General features: G+C 35.0%; 2 non-coding genes across 2 annotated transcripts; both read left to right on the top strand.

Moving 5' to 3' along the window:
- Positions 1 to 3,169: 3,169 nt before the first annotated feature.
- On the top strand, positions 3,170 to 3,243 carry TRNAI-AAU. The gene has a single exon. It is a non-coding gene; the product is annotated as a tRNA-Ile (tRNA).
- Positions 3,244 to 16,451: 13,208 nt separating this feature from the next.
- Positions 16,452 to 16,525, top strand: TRNAI-AAU. The gene has a single exon. It is a non-coding gene; the product is annotated as a tRNA-Ile (tRNA).
- The last annotated feature ends 3,184 nt before the right edge of the window (positions 16,526 to 19,709 follow it).

Here is a 19,709-nt window from a genome sequence, read left to right as displayed (position 1 = left end):
ACGAAAATTGATTCCCCAACGGCTCCAAAATGCCTCCAACGGCTAGAAACAATCACAACAACATTCCAACATATAAATATATGTTGTGGAAACTTGAACAAGGTTGAGAACACCTATCAAGCAATCAAACACAAGAGAAGAGCTTTTCACTCTTTATTCCAATTCTCTTGTAAATATTGTGTTCTTGTGAGTTAAATTTTGTAAACACCTTCCTTTTTAGAGGTTTTATTTGTTTACATTATTTTTCGGTTTGTAAAGGGTTTTTGGTTCTATCTTAGCCAATTCAAAAGATAAGTAGTTGTAAAGGTTGTCTCTTTATCCATGAAAAAGAAAGAACAAATTACTGAATTTGTTAGAAAATCCTTAGTGATGAGCTAAGGTAGTGGATGTAGACTTGGTTGAGAAGTCAAACCACTTTAAATGTTTGTGCCAAATTTTTCTATCTTTTGCTCTCCTTACTCCCTAAACATATTTTTACCAATTAACCCCTTTCCACTTTTTCAGTTGTCAATTTGAGCCTCTTCATAATCCCAACAAATTCCGACAAATGAAAATATTGTAGTTGTGCGGTAGTGGAAGTAAATAGTTGGAATAGCTCAGTTGGTTTTCTTTGCAACTCTGAATTCTCCTTTTAATTTCAATATGTTTACCCATTCAAATAGTTATTTAAACTAATATGTCAAAAGACATGCAATGGCCTATTAGCTCAGTTGGTTAGAGCGTCGTGCTAATAATGCGATGGTCGCTCGATACCTGCATGTGCTAATAATGTGATGGTCGCTCGATACCTGCATGGGCCAATTATCCTTACATAAGTTATTGTTTCTCCCTCTATGAAAAAGAAATATTTTAAGATAATAGAAAATTATTCTAATTGGATATAATCAAATTCAACATTTATTTTGCTTATTACTATATATATATATATATATATATATATATAATAATTTGATTATAGAGTATACGATTCTAAAATCGACTGTACAATAATTTTTATATGAAATTATTTTATTGTTTCCCTTTCTTTAATATTTAATCTTGATTGGACTTTTTAGACCTTTTATTTACTAGCTTCGTGGATATTTCTCTATATAATCTACTTTCAATGTTGAACGTTGGTTCTTTATTTAAGAGTATAATGAAGTTATTTTTAAATTTGTGTATGCCATATCTCTCATATACATTTGGTTCATGGATATATGATTAACTATAAGAATATGATTATGCAATATATTCATTTTATATTTGTCGAGTATTAATTTGATTGTAGAGTATATGATTATAAAATCGACTATGCAATTATTTTTATATAAAATTATATAATTGTTTCCCTTTTCTCTATATCTAATATTGATTGGAATTTCAGACCTTTCATTTACCAGCTTTATGGATATTTCTCTCAATAATCTCGTTTCAAGGTTTGAACATATATTCTTTATTTAATAGTATAATGAAGTTGTTTTTAGATTTGTTTATACCACATCTCTTGGATACGTTTGTTTCATGAATATAAGATTAACTATAAGAATACGATTATGCAATATATTCATATTATGAAGAATATTACATTACTTTGTTTGATTCATTTAATCGAAATGTAAGACTGCTGTTTAGGACAAAGAACATATGGTTATTTAGAAGAATCTATCTCTAAATTATCATTATTTTAAAAAAAATTCTAAAAAAACTAATTATTTAATATTTATTAGAGTTAATTACCATAATAGAATAATTTTCTCCAAATGATCCCGCTCCCTTCAACCTATGTTTAAATAATTTCGACAAATGAAAAGATTGCAGTTGTGTAGAAGTAGAAGTAAATTGTTGGAATAGCGCGGTTATAGTGTGGGGCTGTTAACCACAAGGTCGGAGTTTTAAGCCTTCCTTCTAGCCTTGAGTTTCTTTGAAACTCTGAATTCTCATTTTAATTTCAAAAGACATGCAATGGCCTTTAGCTCAGTTGGTTTGAGCGTCGTGCTAATAATGTAGTCACAGGTTTGAGACCTGCATGGGCTAATTATCGTTACATAAGTTGTTGTTCCTCCCATTATGAAAACGTAATATTGGAAGATAATAAAAAATAATTCTTAATTAACACAATCAAATTTAACATTTATTATACATATGATATATATGTATATATTAATTTGTTTATAGAGTATATGATCCTGAAATCAACTATACAATATTTTTATATGAAATTATTTTATTGTTTCTCTTTCTTCTATACTTAATCTTGATTCGTCTTTCTACACATTTCATTTACCAGCTTCGTGGATATTTCTCTCAATATTCGCGTTTCAAGATTTGAACATGGATTCTTTATTTAAGAGTATAATGTAGTTATTTTTAGATTTGTGTATGCCATATCTCTCGGATGCGTTTGGTTTATGGATGTAAGATTAATTTAAGAATACAATTATGCAATATATTCATTTTATATTTATAGAGTATTAATTTGATTATAAAGTATATGATTCCGAAATCTAGTATGCAATTATTTTTATATGAAATTATTTTATTGTTTCCTTTTCTTCTATATTTAATTTTGTTTGGAATTTCAGATCTTTCTTTTACCAACTTCATCGATATCTCTCTTAATAATCACGTTTCAAGGTATGAAAATTGATTATCTATTTAAGAGTATAATGTAGTTATTACTAGATTTGTGTATACCACATCTCTCAGATGCGTTTGGTTCATGAGAATAAGATTAACTATAAGAATACGATTACGCAATATATTCATATTTCGAAGAATATTACATTATTTTGTTTGATTCATTTAATCGAAATGTAAGAATATGATTTTTAGGACAGAGAACATATAATTATTTAAAAGCATGTATCTCTAAATTATCATTATTTTAAAAAATTAAAAATATTTATTTAATATTTATTAGTGTTAATTACAATAATAGAATCAGTTGCTCCAAATTATCCTCCTCCCTTCAACATATGTATAAATAATTCCATCAAATGAAAAGATTATAGTTGTGTAGAACTTGAAGTAATTAGCTACAATAGCTCAGTTCGTTAGAGTGTGTGGATATTATTCAAGGCCCTAATTCTAGTGTTGTTTTCTTTGTAACTTTGAATTCCTCTTTTAATTTCAATACGTTTAGCCATCCAAATAGTTATTTAAATTAATATGTCGGAAAACATTCAATGGCCTATTAACTCAGTTGGTTAGAGCGTCGTGCTAATAACGCAAAGGTCGCAGGTTCGAAACCTGTATGGGCCAATTATCTTTACATAAGTTGTTGTTCTCCCTTTATGAAAAAGAATTAATGTAAGTTAATAAAATTTAATTTTAAATTCACATTTCTTCTGCTGACAATATATATTAATTTTATTGTAGAGTATATGATTTTGAAATCGAGTATGCAATAATTTTTTTAATAAATTATTTTATTGTCTTCCTTTACTCTATATTTAATCTTGAATGGTCTTTCTTGACCTTTCATTTACCAGCTTCATGAATATTTATCTCAATAATCTCGTTTCAAGGTTTAAACAGGGATTCTTTATTTAAGAGTATAATATAGTTATTTTTAGATTTGTTTATGCCATATCTCTTGTATGCGTTTGTTTCATGGATATAAGATTAACTATAACAATACGATTATGCAATATATTCATTTTATATTTATAGATTATTAATTTGATTATAGAGTATATGATCGTAAAATCAGACTATTGAAATTATTTTATTGTTTCCCTTTGTAACAACCCGATTTTCAAAATAATATTTAATTAAAATTTGAGGGTTTAATTGTGAAAATTTGGGACTGAATTGAAAGATTTTAAAACTTGGAGCTTGTTTTAAAGTTAAAGAAAATTCAGGGACCAAGCCCTGAATTTAACCATGGAGTGTCGGCAGACAATTGATATATGCGTGATTTCTGTTTTGAAAAACAGAAATCAATTTCACAAATCCTTCCTCACGCACACAACTTCCAAACTCGATTCCGACGCCGTCCGAATTCCGATCGTTGTTTTGAAACCACCGTTGTGTTCATCATCGAGCGAGGAGCAAAACCTTCAAATTAATTGAAGCGAAACGCGGCCAAACGTCGGGAATTTCCAGTCAAAGTAGCGACGGTTTTGTTAGCTCTATCGCCGAGAAAATCTTAAATTCACCGCTGATCGTTGCTCTATTTACGACACCTCCCGCACCATCGTGTTCCTTGTGCCGTTCCGAGTTCACCGGTGTCAATCTTGTCCGCCGTAGACGGCGGCGCGTGAGGAGGTGGTGCAGTCAAAGATTCGGCCGATTTGAAATCGAGCTCCCCGCCGTTCAAAAATTTGAACCGATCGTTGTAAGTATCTTGAAATCGCTCAAAATAATTTTTAGAAATTTTTCCGGGATTTTTAGGGCCCCGAAGGACGCCTCACGCGCCACACGCGCCGCCGCAGGGCGAGTGGCTGCTGGAAACCGGTTTGACCGGTTTTCAACCGGTTCTGACCGGTTTGACCAGTTTCAACCGGTTCGAACCGGTTTGACCGGTCTAAATCGGTTTGACCGGTCTGACTCGACCCGACCGTTGACCCGACTCGACCCGACCGTTGACCCGACCCGACCCGACCGTTGACCGTTGACCGTTGACCTTTGACCGTTGACCGTTGACCGTTGACTTTCTTTGACCAAAACTTAAAATAGCTTTGACCGAGCATTAAACGACCGTTAATCTTTTCCGAGTATACCTATCCTGATAGTTTTCGACGTGCCGAATCCGTTTCCGTGGTCTGTTTTGTCAAATTCGAATCCGAAGGTCTCCAAATCTACGGTCAAAGTGGTTGACTTTGACTTTGACCAAGAATCTGAATTTTCAAAAAGTCATACTTCATGTTTTTCGACGTCCTGATTCCGATTCCGCAGTCCGTTTGGCCAAATTCAGACTCGAAATACCCCAAAATGATAGTCAAACCCGAAAAATGCTTATATACTTAAGAATTCTAGCTTTGAACAATTAAGTAAGATTTGGGGCTGATTAATTATTATTGTTTGAAGGTACAAGAGACTCTCCGGATCGTTCGATAGCTCGACCCAACTCTTCTAGATCAGTTAAACCACGTATACCAGTATTCACTCGTAAGACTCGTAAATTTTATGATTTTAGAGATTTATTTATGTTACCCATTAGTAATATAGTGATATTATAAATTAGGTTCGAAAACTGTAGCAGAGCGTGGTGAAACCAGCAATCAGTAGATCCACGATTTGAACATATTATCGAGGTGTGTTCCCTATTTATTACTGAACTGTTTTATTTGTTTTAATATGTGGTACACTGAATTCTTTGGTTTTCGTATTGTTGATGCACCGATTTAATGTGATGATTTATGGATTATGACTGTTATCTGATAATTGTTTTGAAATGGTATATGATTACCATGTTTATGGATTTATGGAATTTATAACACGGTGCAATTGAATGTTTGGAATACGAATTTATAAAGTACAGCTCTGATCAAGCTGGAAAATTTTACAGACCTAATGTGACTCTTAGGTAGGCTCTGCGGCCCTGAGATTATTCTTGGGTAGGCCCTGCGGCCCTAAGATGTGTTCTTAGGTAGGCCCCACGGCCCCGAAATCTATCTTGGGTAGGCTCTCAGGCCCTAAGATGTTCCCTTAGGGTAACGCTTTTTAAAGAGATTTACTGCAGTATAATTTTATGAGACTTATTGGACTATGATTTGTTTAGTGTACCTATAGTGATTTTATGGTAATATTGGGACACACTGAGCCTAGCTCACTTTTCGAAAATGTTTTCCCCCTTTCAGATACTGTTGGTTAGTTACCCTGGATTGAGCACTTGGAGGATCAACATATCTCTTGAAGTATATTTGATTGTAATGTTTTTACCTTGCAAGTTGTCTTTATTTTGTTAACATGGACCTTATTTTAAAGTATGGGATTTTAAAATGATGACATTTTTACTATTACTATTCGGGTTATCGTGATTTGATTTTTAAGTTATGTTTTAAATTAATTTATTACTTATTGGTATTATATTTACAAGTTAGGTTTTGATAGTATGATTTATTATAATTTCATGTCATTTATAATGTGATTTTACATTGTTTGAATAACGGTTTCGGAAAAATGTCTTAAAGAATCATAATGTGATCCACTAGACTTAGTCGAAACGCATAGGTCGGGTCTAGGGGGTTACATTTATTGGTATCAGAACTTTTGGTTTTTAACCCTCGGACTGTGTATGAGTCCACATGGAAGATACGATTTTGAAATATTTTACAAAACAGGATACAAAGGTCATATCACAAAGTTATTAAAATTTTTAAATGTGTTCGAGACTCCAAGTGCTTATCTAACCTTAAGTTTTATCTTCTATAGTAAACTTGAGATCCATCAAAATGAGTGCTAGACGTGGTCGTCGAACTAGCCGTGGACGAGGTCGAGTGGCTAGATTTGCAGATCCGATCGATGAGATACGAGTAGATCCCCCACCTCCGATAGGTGATCCTGCTCCTACGACCCCAACGAATCTACCTCCTACCGATGGTATTGGCATGACTACACCGATCATAGGAGCGACAGATATTGAGTCAGAATCTACCGGAGTTGCTTTGGATGAGACTTTTGGTAGACAATTTCTGCAGTTGATACAGGGAGCAGTCAGAGCTGCTGGTGTTGTATCTGAGGTTCCTATTTCGCAGACTCTAATTGCTAATGGGGTCAGGACTTTTGGAGGACAGCTTGGAGGAATTCCTACTGAAGCAGAAGATTGGCTACAGGATACAGAAAGATGCATGGATCAGTTGGGTTTGGACTCAGCAAAGAGATATTTGGGGGCAGTAGCGATGTTAGATGGAAATGCCCACACATGGTGGGAGTCAGTGACCAGTAGTGTTTCTACTGATCGGTTGACATGGGATTTCTTCAAGGAGCGCTTTCGGAGCCGATTCTTGGGTGAGCGCTACTTAGTCCAGAGACGACAGCAGTTTCAGGACTTGGTTCAGGGTGACATGACTGTTTCAGAGTATGAGATAGAGTTCTTGAAATTGTTAAAGTATGGAATCAGTCTGGTGCCTACCGAAAGAGATCGATGTCGTAAATTTGCCTTTGGACTCAGATACGAGCTACGTAGGCAGGTGGTAGCCCTTCAAGATGAGATTTTTGATGTGCTGGTAAGCAGAGCCAAGGATGCTGAGGAGATGGAGGCGTTAGCTTCTGGTAGAGAGCGTGTTGATCAGGAGCGATCTAGGAAATCTTTTGGCCCTACTGAATCGTCCGGACAGTCTGGTAAGAGGACTCGTACCTCAGCCCCTCAGAGGAGCAATACACGCTTCAGGCCTACAACATCATCACCTTCAGCTGTTAGTAGAGGTGGTTCTTCGGTTCCGGTTCTAGTGCCTCAGTGTGACTTTTGTGGGAAACGGCACACGGGAGAGTGTTATAGGAAGACCGGAGCATGTTTTCATTGTGGATCTAGTGGACATTTTCGGAGGGATTGTCCTCAGCTAGCTTCGTCTGAGCGGATCGCTACCCAGACTCCTGTGCGTTCTCAGACTACAGTACATACTCCAATTAGAGATCGTAGCCAAGTAAAGGCTCGTGGTTCAGCGTCCAGGACAGACAGTAGAGCTCGACCTCAGCAAAATAGAGGGCCAACAGTTTCTGAGGCTAGACAGCCAGCCTTGGTTTATGCCACTAGACGTCGGGATGACAGAGATGAGCCTGAGGTTATTGTAGGCACATTTACTATTTATTCTATCCCATACTTTGCATTACTGGACAATGGCTCCACTCACTCCTATGTATCGAGCTCAGTATCTCGAAACCTTCAGATTCCGATAGAGAACACTGAAAATACTGTTACAGTTACAAGTCCAGTAGGACAAGCGGTATTAGTGAATAAGGTATTTCGGCGTTGTCCTTTGGAGGTGCAGGGAGAAATTTTTCTTGCTGATCTTATGGAGCTTCCTCTAGAGGAGTTTGATCTAATTCTTGGGATGGATTGGTTGAATAAACACAAGGTAAATCTGGATTGCGAGTACAAGCGAGCTACCCTGAAGACTTCAGATGGTCGGACTGTTGTGTTAATTGGTGAACGGCGTGGCTATCTCTCCAATATAGTTTCAGCGATGGAAATTGATCGTATGATCCGAAAGGGATATGAGACGTTCATTGCCTGTATTTTGAACACTAAAGGTGCATTGTCCACAATCGAGGAGATTCGTACAGTTAGCGAGTTTCCTGATGTTTTTCCTGAGGAGTTGCCTGGGTTACCTCCTGATAGAGAGGTAGAGTTCGAGATTGAGACTTATCCGGGATCTTCACCTATTTCTATGGCACCTTATCGCATGGCTCCAAAGGAACTTAAGGAGTTGAAGGTCCAATTGCAAGAATTATTCGATCGAGGATTTATCCGACATAGTACTTCACCATGGGGAGCTCCAGTTCTATTCGTGAAAAAGAAGGATGGGTCGCTAAGATTATGTATTGACTATCGGAAATTGAATAAGATGACGGTCAATAATAAATACCCATTACCCAGGATTGATGACTTATTTGATCAATTGCGAGGAGCTACTGTATTCTCTAAGATTGATCTTCGTTCGGGGTATTATCAATTGAAAGTTAAAGGATCTGATGTTGCAAAAACGGCCATTCGCACTAGATATGGTCATTATGAATTTTTAGTGATGCCTTTTGGTTTGACGAACGCTCCTGCAGCTTTTATGGATTTGATGAATCGGGTGTTCCGACCATATTTGGATCAATTTGTGGTGGTCTTCATTGACGATATTCTGATCTATTCTCGTACTGAGGCAGAGCATGACGAGCATTTGAAGATCGTTCTGCGGACTTTGAGAGAGCATCGTCTATATGCCAAACTAAGCAAGTGTGAGTTTTGGCTTCAAGAAGTGTCATTTCTGGGGCATATTATTTCTGCGCGAGGTGTTCAGGTTGATCCCAGCAAGATAGAGGCTATTATGAATTGGAAACGACCTAAGAACGTATCTGAAATCTGCAGTTTCTTGGGCTTGGCTGGTTATTATCGACGTTTTGTTGAGGGCTTCTCGATCATTGCTTCTCCTTTGACAAAGTTGTTAAGGAAGAATGTGTTGTTTGACTGGGGCGAGGCACAACAGGAGAGCTTTGAGAAATTAAAGGCGGTTTTGACTCAAGCACCGGTGTTGATTCAACCGGAGTCCGGGAAGGATTTTACAGTGTATAGTGATGCTTCACATTCAGGACTTGGTTGTGTTTTAATGCAGGAAAGTAAGGTGGTGGCTTATGCATCCCGTCAGCTGCGGCCGCATGAGAGTAATTATCCTACTCACGATTTAGAGTTGGCAGCAGTAATTTTTGCCTTGAAGATTTGGAGACACTATCTTTATGGAGAGAAGTGTTACATCTTCACAGATCATAAGAGCTTAAAGTATCTTCTGACCCAGAAGGAACTTAATTTGAGACAGCGTCGCTGGTTAGAGCTTCTAAAGGATTATGATTGCGTGATTGATTACCACCCTGGTAAAGCTAACATTGTAGCAGATGCTTTGAGTTGAAAGACGGTATCGGAGTTGAGGTCTTTAATGGCCAAGATGAATTTATATGAAGATGGCACTTTGTTAGCAGAATTGCAAGTTAAGCCGACCTTGGTTGATGAGATCAAAGCTAAGCAGCCCCTTGATAGCTCCTTGCTTTCCATCTTTGAGCAAGTAGAGCAGGGGACAAACACAGATTACGCAATTGATCAGGATTAAGTTTTATGCTTTAAAGGTAGATATTGTGTGCCTGATGACGCTGAATTGAGGCAGACTATCCTTACTGAGGCTCATAGTAGTCCATATGCTATGCACCTCGGAGGAGATAAGATGTACCGGAATTTGAGAGAGAGGTATTATTGGACTGGTATGAAGAAAGACATATCTGACTTTGTGGCTAGGTGTTTTACTTGTCAGCAAGTTAAGGCAGAACATCAACATCCATCAGGTTTGTTACAGCCTATCAAGATTCCTGAATGGAAATGGGAGCGTATTACTATGGATTTTGTTGCTGGCTTGCCTATGACTCCTTTGAAAAAAGATTCTGTTTGGGTGATTGTTGACAGACTTACAAAGTCAGCTCACTTCATTCCTGTGCGAGTAAATTATACTTTGGATAAGCTGGCAAGATTGTATATTTCAGAGATTGTCAGATTGCATGGTGTTCCATTGTCTATTATTTCTGATCGAGATCCGAGATTTACTTCGAGATTTTGGAAGGCGTTACATACGACTTTGGGAACAAGATTGGATTATAGTACATCCTTTCATCCACAAACTGATGGTCAATCTGAGAGAGTAATTCAGATTCTGGAGGATATGTTGCGGGGTTGCGTAATCGATTTTCATGGTAGTTGGGAGAACTTTTTGCCGTTGGCTGAATTTGCTTACAATAACAGTTATCAGACCAGTATTCGTATGGCACCCTATGAAGCACTCTATGGGCGTAAATGTCGCACTCCAATCTGTTGGACTGAGTTGCGTGATAGGAAAACGTTGGGACCTGAGTTAGTGCGAGAGACGGAGGACACAGTCAGATTAATCCGTGACCGTCTGAAAGAGGCATTTGATAGGCAGAAATCTTATGCAGATCAAAGAAGGAAGGATATACAGTTTGAAGTAGGAGATCGGGTCTTTTTGAAAGTTTCACCCTGGAAGAAAGTATTAAGATTCGGGCGTAAGGGTAAATTGAGTCCAAGATTTATTGGACCATTTCGTATCTTGAAGAGGGTAGGACCTATTGCATATCAGCTTGAGTTGCCTTCTGAGCTAAGTCGAATTCATGATGTCTTTCATGTATCAATGTTGAGGAGATACCGTCCAGATCCAGGTCACATTATTCAGGTTGAAGAAGTAGAGCTGAGACCTGATTTGTCATATGAAGAGGAGCCCATTCAGATCTTGGAGAGAGATGAACGAGTTCTTCGGAATAGACGAATTCCAATGGTCAAAGTTCAGTGGAGGAATCGAGGCCCCTCAGAAGCTACTTGGGAGACATTGGAGTCAATGGAGGCTCAGTTTCCTCAACTATTCTCATAAGGTAAATTTCGAGGACGAAATTTCTTGTAGAGGGGGAGAATTGTAACAACCTGATTTTCAAAATAATATTTAATTAAAATTTGAGGGTTTAATTGTGAAAATTTGGGACTGAATTGAAAGATTTTAAAACTTGGAGCTTGTTTTAAAGTTAAAGAAAATTCAGGGACCAAGCCCTGAATTTAACCATGGAGTGTCGGCAGACAATTGATATATGCGTGATTTCTGTTTTGAAAAACAGAAATCAATTTCACAAATCCTTCCTCACGCACACAACTTCCAAACTCGATTCCGACGTCGTCCGAATTCCGATCGTTGTTTTGAAACCACCGTTGTGTTCATCATCGAGCGAGGAGCAAAACCTTCAAATTAATTGAAGCGAAACGCGGCCAAACATCGGGAATTTCCAGTCAAAGTAGCGACGGTTTTGTTAGCTCTATCGCCGAGAAAATCTTAAATTCACCGCTGATCGTTGCTCTGTTTACGACACCTCCCGCACCATCGTGTTCCTTGTGCCGTTCCGAGTTCACCGGTGTCAATCTTGTCCGCCGTAGACGGCGGCGCGTGAGGAGGTGGTGCAGTCAAAGATTCGGCCGATTTGAAATCGAGCTCTCCGCCGTTCAAAAATTTGAATCGATCGTTGTAAGTATCTTGAAATCGCTCAAAATAATTTTTAGAAAATTTTCCGGGATTTTTAGGGTCCCGAAGGACGCCTCACGCGCCACACGCGCCGCCGCAGGGCGAGTGGCTGCTGGAAACCGGTTTGACCGGTTTTCAACCGGTTCTGACCGGTTTGACCGGTTTCAACCGGTTCGAACCGGTTTGATCGGTCTAAATCGGTTTGACCGGTCTGACCCGACCCGACCGTTGACCCGACCCGACCCGACCGTTGACCGTTGATCGTTGACCGTTGACCGTTGACTTTCTTTGACCAAAACTTAAAATGGCTTTGACCGAGCATTAAACGACCGTTAATCTTTTCCGAGTATACCTATCCTGATAGTTTTCGACGTGCCAAATCCGTTTCCGTGGTCTGTTTTGTCAAATTCGAATCTGAAGGTCTCCAAATCTACGGTCAAAGTGGTTGACTTTGACTTTGACCAAGAATCTGAATTTTCAAAAAGTCATACTTTATGTTTTTCGACGTCCTGATTCCGATTCCGCAGTCCGTTTGGCCAAATTCAGACTCGAAATACCCCAAAATGATAGTCAAACCCGAAAAATGCTTATATACTTAAGAATTCTAGCTTTGAACAATTAAGTAAGATTTGGGGCTGATTAATTATTATTGTTTGAAGGTACAAGAGACTCTCCGGATCGTTCGATAGCTCGACCCAACTCTTCTAGATCAGTTAAACCACGTATACCAGTATTCACTCGTAAGACTCGTAAATTTTATGATTTTAGAGATTTATTTATGTTACCCATTAGTAATATAGTGATATTATAAATTAGGTTCGAAAACTGTAGCAGAGCGTGGTGAAACCAGCAATCAGTAGATCCACGATTTGAACATATTATCGAGGTGTGTTCCCTATTTATTACTGAACTGTTTTATTTGTTTTAATATGTGGTACACTGAATTCTTTGGTTTTCGTATTGTTGATGCACCGATTTAATGTGATGATTTATGGATTATGACTGTTATCTGATAATTGTTTTGAAATGGTATATGATTACCATGTTTATGGATTTATGGAATTTATAACACGGTGCAATTGAATGTTTGGAATACGAATTTATAAAGTACAGCTCTGATCAAGCTGGAAAATTTTACAGACCTAATGTGACTCTTAGGTAGGTTCTGCGGCCCTGAGATTATTCTCGGGTAGGCCCTGCGGCCCTAAGATGTGTTCTTAGGTAGGCCCCAGGCCCCGAAATCTATCTTGGGTAGGCTCTCAGGCCCTAAGATGTTCCCTTAGGGTAACGCTTTTTAAAGAGATTTACTGCAGTATAATTTTATGAGACTTATTGGACTATGATTTGTTTAGTGTACCTATAGTGATTTTATGGTAATATTGGGACACACTGAGCCTAGCTCACTTTTCGAAAATGTTTTCCCCCTTTCAGATACTGTTGGTTAGTTACCCTGGATTGAGCACTTGGAGGATCAACATATCTCTTGAAGTATATTTGATTGTAATGTTTTTACCTTGCAAGTTGTCTTTATTTTGTTAACATGGACCTTATTTTAAAGTATGGGATTTTAATATGATGACATTTTTACTATTACTATTCGGGTTATCGTGATTTGATTTTTAAGATATGTTTTAAATTAATTTATTACTTATTGGTATTATATTTACAAGTTAGGTTTTGATAGTATGATTTATTATAATTTCATGTCATTTATAATGTGATTTTACATTGTTTGAATAACGGTTTCGGAAAAATGTCTTAAAGAATCATAATGTGATCCACTAGACTTAGTCGAAACGCATAGGCCGGGTCTAGGGGGTTACACCCTTTCCTTGATATTTAATCATGATTGGAATTCCAGACTTTTCATTTACCAGCTTTGTGGATTTTTCTCTCAATAATCTAGTTTCCAAGTTTGAACATAGTTTCTTAATTAACAATATATTGAAGTTATTTTTAGATTCATGTATGTCACATCTCTTGGATGTGTTTGATTCATGAATATAAGATTAACTATAAGAATACGATTATGAAATATATTGATATTACGAAGAATATTACATTATTTTGATTGATTTATTTAATCGAAATGTAAGACTATTATGTTTAGGACAGAGAACATATGATTATTTAGAAGCATGTATCTCTAAATTACTTTTTAAAATTTATTTTTTAAAAACCTAATTTTTTAATATTTATTAGTGTTAACTACCATAATAGGATCATTTGCACCAAATGATCCTCCTCTCTTGAACATATGTATAAATAATTTTGACAACTGAAAAGATTGTAGCTATGCAGTAGTGGAAGTAAATAGTTGGAATAGCTCAGTTGATTTTCTTTGCAACTACAAATTCTCCATTTAATTTTAATATGTTTACCCATCCAAGTAGTTATTTAAAGTAATATGTCAAAAGACATGAAATGGTCTATTAGCTTAGTTGGTTAGAGCGTCGTGCAAATAATGTGAATGTCACTCGATACTTGCAAGGGCCAATTATCCTTACATAAGTTATTGTTATAGAGTATACGATTCTAAAATCGACTGTACAATAATTTTTATATGAAATTATTTTATTGTTCCCTTTCTTTAATATTTAATCTTGATTGGACTTTTAGACATTTTATTTACTAGCTTCGTGGATATTTCTCTCAATAATCTAGTTTCAAGGTTTGAACGTTGGGTTATTAAAGAGTATAATGTAGTTATTTTTAGATTCGTGTATGCCATGTCTCTGGGATACATTTGGTTCATGGATATATGATATACCTATAAGAATAGAATTATGCAATATATTCATTTTATATTTGTTGAGTATTAATTATGCAATTATTTTTATATGAAATTATTTAATTGTTTCCCTTTTCTCTATTTTTAATCTTGATTGGAATTTCAGACCTTACATTTACGAGCTTCGTATATATTTCTCTCAATAATCTTGTTTATGGTTTGAACATAGATTCTTTATTTAAGAGTATAATGAAGTTATTTTTAGATTTGTTTATACCACATCTCATGGATGCGTTTGGTTCATGAATATAAGATTAACTATAAGAATACAATTATTCAATATATTCATATTACGAAGAATATTACATTACTTTGTTAGATTCATTTAATCGAAATGTACGACTGCTGTTTAGGACAAAGAACATATGATTATTTAGAAGCATGTATATCTAAAATACATTATTTTAAAATTTATTTTAAAAAACTAATTATTTAATATTTATTAGTGTTAATTACCATAATAGAGTCATTTGCTCCAAATGATCCTGCTCCCTTCATCCTATGTTTAAATCATTCCGACAAATGAAAAGATTGCAGTTGTGTAGAAATAGAAGTAAATAGGTGGAATAACTCAATTGGTTAGAGTGTGTGGCTGTTAACCACAAGGTAGGAGGTTCAAACCCTCCTTCTAGCGTATATTTTCTTTGAAACTCTGAATTCTCATTTTAATTTCAATATGTTTAGCCATCCAAATAGTTATTTAAAGTAATATGTTAAAAAAACATGAAATGGACTATTAGCTTTGTTGGTTAGAGCGTCGTGCTAATAATACGAAGGTCACAGATTCGAGACCTGAATGGGCCAATTATTGTTACATAAGTTGTTCATCTCATTATGAAAAAGTAATATTGGAAGATAATAAAAAAATTCTAAATTAACATAATCAAATTTAACATTCATTCTACTTAAAATATATGTATATATTAATTTGTTTATAGAGTATATGATTATGAAATTAACTATACAAAATTTTTTATATGAAATTATTTTTCCTCTTTCTTCTATATTTAATCTTGATTGGTCTTTCTAGACATTTCATTTACCGCTTCGTGGATATTTTTCTCAATATTCTCATTTCAAGGTTTGAACATGGATTCTTTATTTATGAGTATAATGTAGTTATTTATAGATTTGTGTATGCCACATCTCTCAGATGCGTTCGGTTATTGGATATTAGATTAACTTAAGAATACAATTATTCAATATATTCATTTTATATTTATAGAGTATTAATTTTATTATAGAATATATGATTCTGAAATCTACTATGCAATTATTTTTATATGATATTATTTTATTGTTTCCTTCTCTTCTATATTTAATCTTGTTTGGAATTTCAGACCTTTGATTTACCAACTTCATCGATATTTCTCTCAATAATCTTGTTTTAAGTTTTTGATAATTGATTCTTTATTTAAGAGTATAACGTAGTTATTTTTAGATTTGTGTATACAACATCTCTTGGATGCGTTTTTTTCATGAATATAAGATTAACTACGAGAATACGATTATGCAATATATTCATATTTCGAAGAATATTACATTATTTTTGTTTGATTCATTTAATCAAAATGTAAAACTACGATGTTTAGGACAGATAACGTATAATTATTTTGAAGTATGTATCTCTAAAGTATCGTTATTTTAAAATTTATTTAAAAAAAACTAGTTATTTAATATTTATTAGTGTTAATTACCATAATAGAATCATTTGCTCTAAATTATCCTCCTCCCTTCAACATATGTATAAATAATTCTGACAATTGAAAATATTGTAGTTGTGTAGAACTTGAAGTAATTAACTAGAATAGTTTAGTTGGTTAGAGTGGAAGGCTATTATTCAAGGTCAGATGTTCAAGCCCTCATTCTAGCGTTGTTTTCTTTGTAACTTTGATTTCTCATTTTAATTTCAATATGTTCAGCCATCCAAATAGTTATTTAAAGAAATATGCCATAAAATTTGCAATGGCCTATTAGCTCAGTTGGTTATAGCATCGTGCTAATAACGCGAATGTTGTAGGTTCGAGACTTACATGGGCCAATTATCTTTACATAAATTTTTGTTCCTCCCCTTATTAAAAAGAAATAATGTAAGTTATTAAAATTTAATTCTAAATTAACACAATCAAATTAAGCATTTATTATGCTTAGAATATATATATATATATATATTAATTTGATTGTAGAGTATATGATTCTCAAATAGACTATATAATAATTTTTTAGTTAAATTATTTTATTGTTTCCCTTTCTTCCATATTTAATATTGATTGATCTTTCTAGACCTTTCATTTACCAACTTCGTGAATATTTCTCTTAATAATCTTGTTTCAAGTTTCAAACATGGATTCTTTATTTTAGAGTATAATGTAGTTATTTTTAGATTCGTGTATGTCATATCTCTCATATGTGTTTTGTAACCCCCACAGACCGATACGGTTGGCCCGATCCGATCTAGGGAGTCACATTAGGGCCACTAGAGCGACCCACCATAAAAATCTAGGAAAAATTAAATATTTTGTTAAAAATCATAAAATCATAAAATAATTTATAAATACAATAGTAAAATTTAACAATGTTCAAAAATAAAATATATTTCACTCGTATATAAAACAAAATATAACCTACATGCCCCCTAATCATATATACCGTACACTGTAAGCAATGCCGTTCGAGCTCCCTTACTGATGTTGATAGCTGCACTGGTTTGATTCTTTTAATCTAATAAGGTGAGTCAAGGAGTGAGTTATGAGAAGCTCAGTAATACAAAACTACCAATTGATGTTACAGGACATGCAGATAAATGGAAATAAATAAAATTTCCTTGTTGACTTGGACTTATACAGGTTTTTAAAATGATTTATGGTTCCATTGATATTTCTTCAAGTAATAGTCATGAAGATTTTAGTGAAAGAATTCAGAGAACCAGGTTTAGGAGATCAGAATAGTGTGTCTAGTGTGTTCCAACCAAAACCAGTGAAAAGATATAAATATTTTTAAAACAGTAACTATTTAAAACATGTCTTCAAAACCATAGTGGAACCCCCCAACCGAGCATCATTATGCAGTTCCTAGAACTACATCCATAAGGGCTTACCCTAACCACGCAGCAAAGGGTGCCACCCTAAGGGAATGCCTTGGGGCCTGAGAGCCTACCCAAGAAAGTTTCTCGTGGCTTCAGAGCTTACCCAAGGGTCACCTTAGGTCCGTAAGTATTTACCAGTTGGATCAAAGCTGAACCTCCTACTCTAGAATCCTACCCATACAAAATCCAATAGAAATCAATTTTAAAATTAAACCGCACTATATGCCCATTAAATAAACCACAAATTTGACAATTAAATAAACCATATAAATGCCCTCCACCCGTACACCATATGCAGTTCCCCATAACTGCATCCATAGGGGAAACCTTATACCCATTTGATATAAGAAGCCAACCTAAGAGAGCATCTTGGGGCCTGAGAGCCTACCCAAGAAAGTTCTCGGGGCCTCAGAGCTTACCCAAGGGTCATCTTAGGTGCGTAAGGATTTACCAGCTTGATCAGAGCTGAACATCCATTCTCCAGCCTACCTGGAAAATGTTTCAATAAAATAGTTTAAGAAGTAACCAATTAAAACACAAAACCATAGTTCATAAATCAATAAATTCCATGATTCCATAAATCAGGAACAATTCATATTTTTCAGTGAAAATTGTAATTGGAGAACACATATCATGTAGTCATGGTTCATAAGCAGTAAATCAATAAATTTTATTAAAACACATTTCATAACATATAAAACATTTATATAGTATATGGAGAACACACTAGAGGATCCAAGTATTTTTCAGAGGTACTTAATAATTATGAGGAATGGAAAACATGAAACTTATGAAATTTGATCAGATTCTAGGAATGACATCCTATTGAAAAGGGATCGATTACTAACGGATCTATAAGTCATTTAAAATTAATAGTTTAGGACCCATTTATGGTTCAGGTGCAACAGGAAGGTGTTCAGGAGCCTTTACATCAGAATAATTTTAGATTCATATTCACTAAGAGTGATTCCATTATCCAAGTCAACATGGTCATTTTAGACATTACGATATCTAGTGGATTCTTATCAACTTAATCTTATAAGGATGAATCGATGATTCATGGTATTCAAGATTCAATCCAATTTATTAGGATATAGGGTCAACTAGAGCTGATTAAATCCCAACATTGTGATACTTGTCAACCACTTTAATACCGATATCACTAGTTAAACTGATCATCTTCAGAACAATCGTTGAACTGAGCTTGAGGAACTTTACTTATTTCGATGGTATTAGCTCAACTTATAAATTGCAATAGTCTCTAAGATGACCAACGTACTTGAGTCATATTCCTCAACGTTTTATTAGCTATACAATATTCAGGTTTTCTCAGTGTTTCCAGAATTTATCCAATAACGTTCACTTATTTCTAGGTCATTAAGGTATTTGGATCATTTTTGTACTCAAGATTACTGCAATCACTTTGAAGCTCCAAGTATTTTAATCTTTTTGTGGTTCAGGGGTATTTCAAACATTTGTATATTAGAGTTACTTTAATATTCCACAACTCGATGATATTTCAGTAATTTCTTTTTAATCCAAGCCTATTTATATTTTCTGGTAATTTGACAAATATATCCATTCAAAGTTATTTAAAATTTCAAGATTTAATAATTTTGAATTATCAGGATGTAAAGTCCCATTTGAGTTACAAGTCCCAACACTACAATACTCGTCAATCATACATACCGTGATATTTCCATATTTTTCATTTCTTAACACTTAATGCACTAGCTGAACTGATCATTATCATGAACTTCGCTGAATGGTTCTTATGGAGACAAACATGTATTCCAATGGTATTTATTTCATTTCTGTATTGTAACGGTATTCCAAAATGTTGACATGATTATTTCGTGGCTCAAAACCCTTATGGATGTACAACATATAAGCTTATCAAGGTTCCATACTTATCCAAGTCATTCGTTTAATTCTATGTCATTGAGAGTACATAGGTCATTCAATAGTCAAGTTTATCCCGGTCACTTCGGAGTTTCCAGAGTAATTCAATCATTTCCACGATTCGAATGCGTATCATACTTCCACTTAGTTCAACTTGGTCATATAATATAATTATTTTACACTTCAAGGGTATTTTGTCATTTTTACCTCATAAGGGTATTTTTGTAATTTTACCCAT

This window comes from Hibiscus syriacus, unplaced genomic scaffold (assembly GCF_006381635.1).
Source record: "Hibiscus syriacus cultivar Baekdansim isolate YM2019G1 unplaced genomic scaffold, ASM638163v2 tig00111207_pilon, whole genome shotgun sequence".
Taxonomy (NCBI): Eukaryota; Viridiplantae; Streptophyta; class Magnoliopsida; order Malvales; family Malvaceae; genus Hibiscus; species Hibiscus syriacus.
The sequence above is the reverse complement of the archived record's forward strand: the minus strand, read 5'-3'. Positions and strand labels throughout refer to the sequence as shown.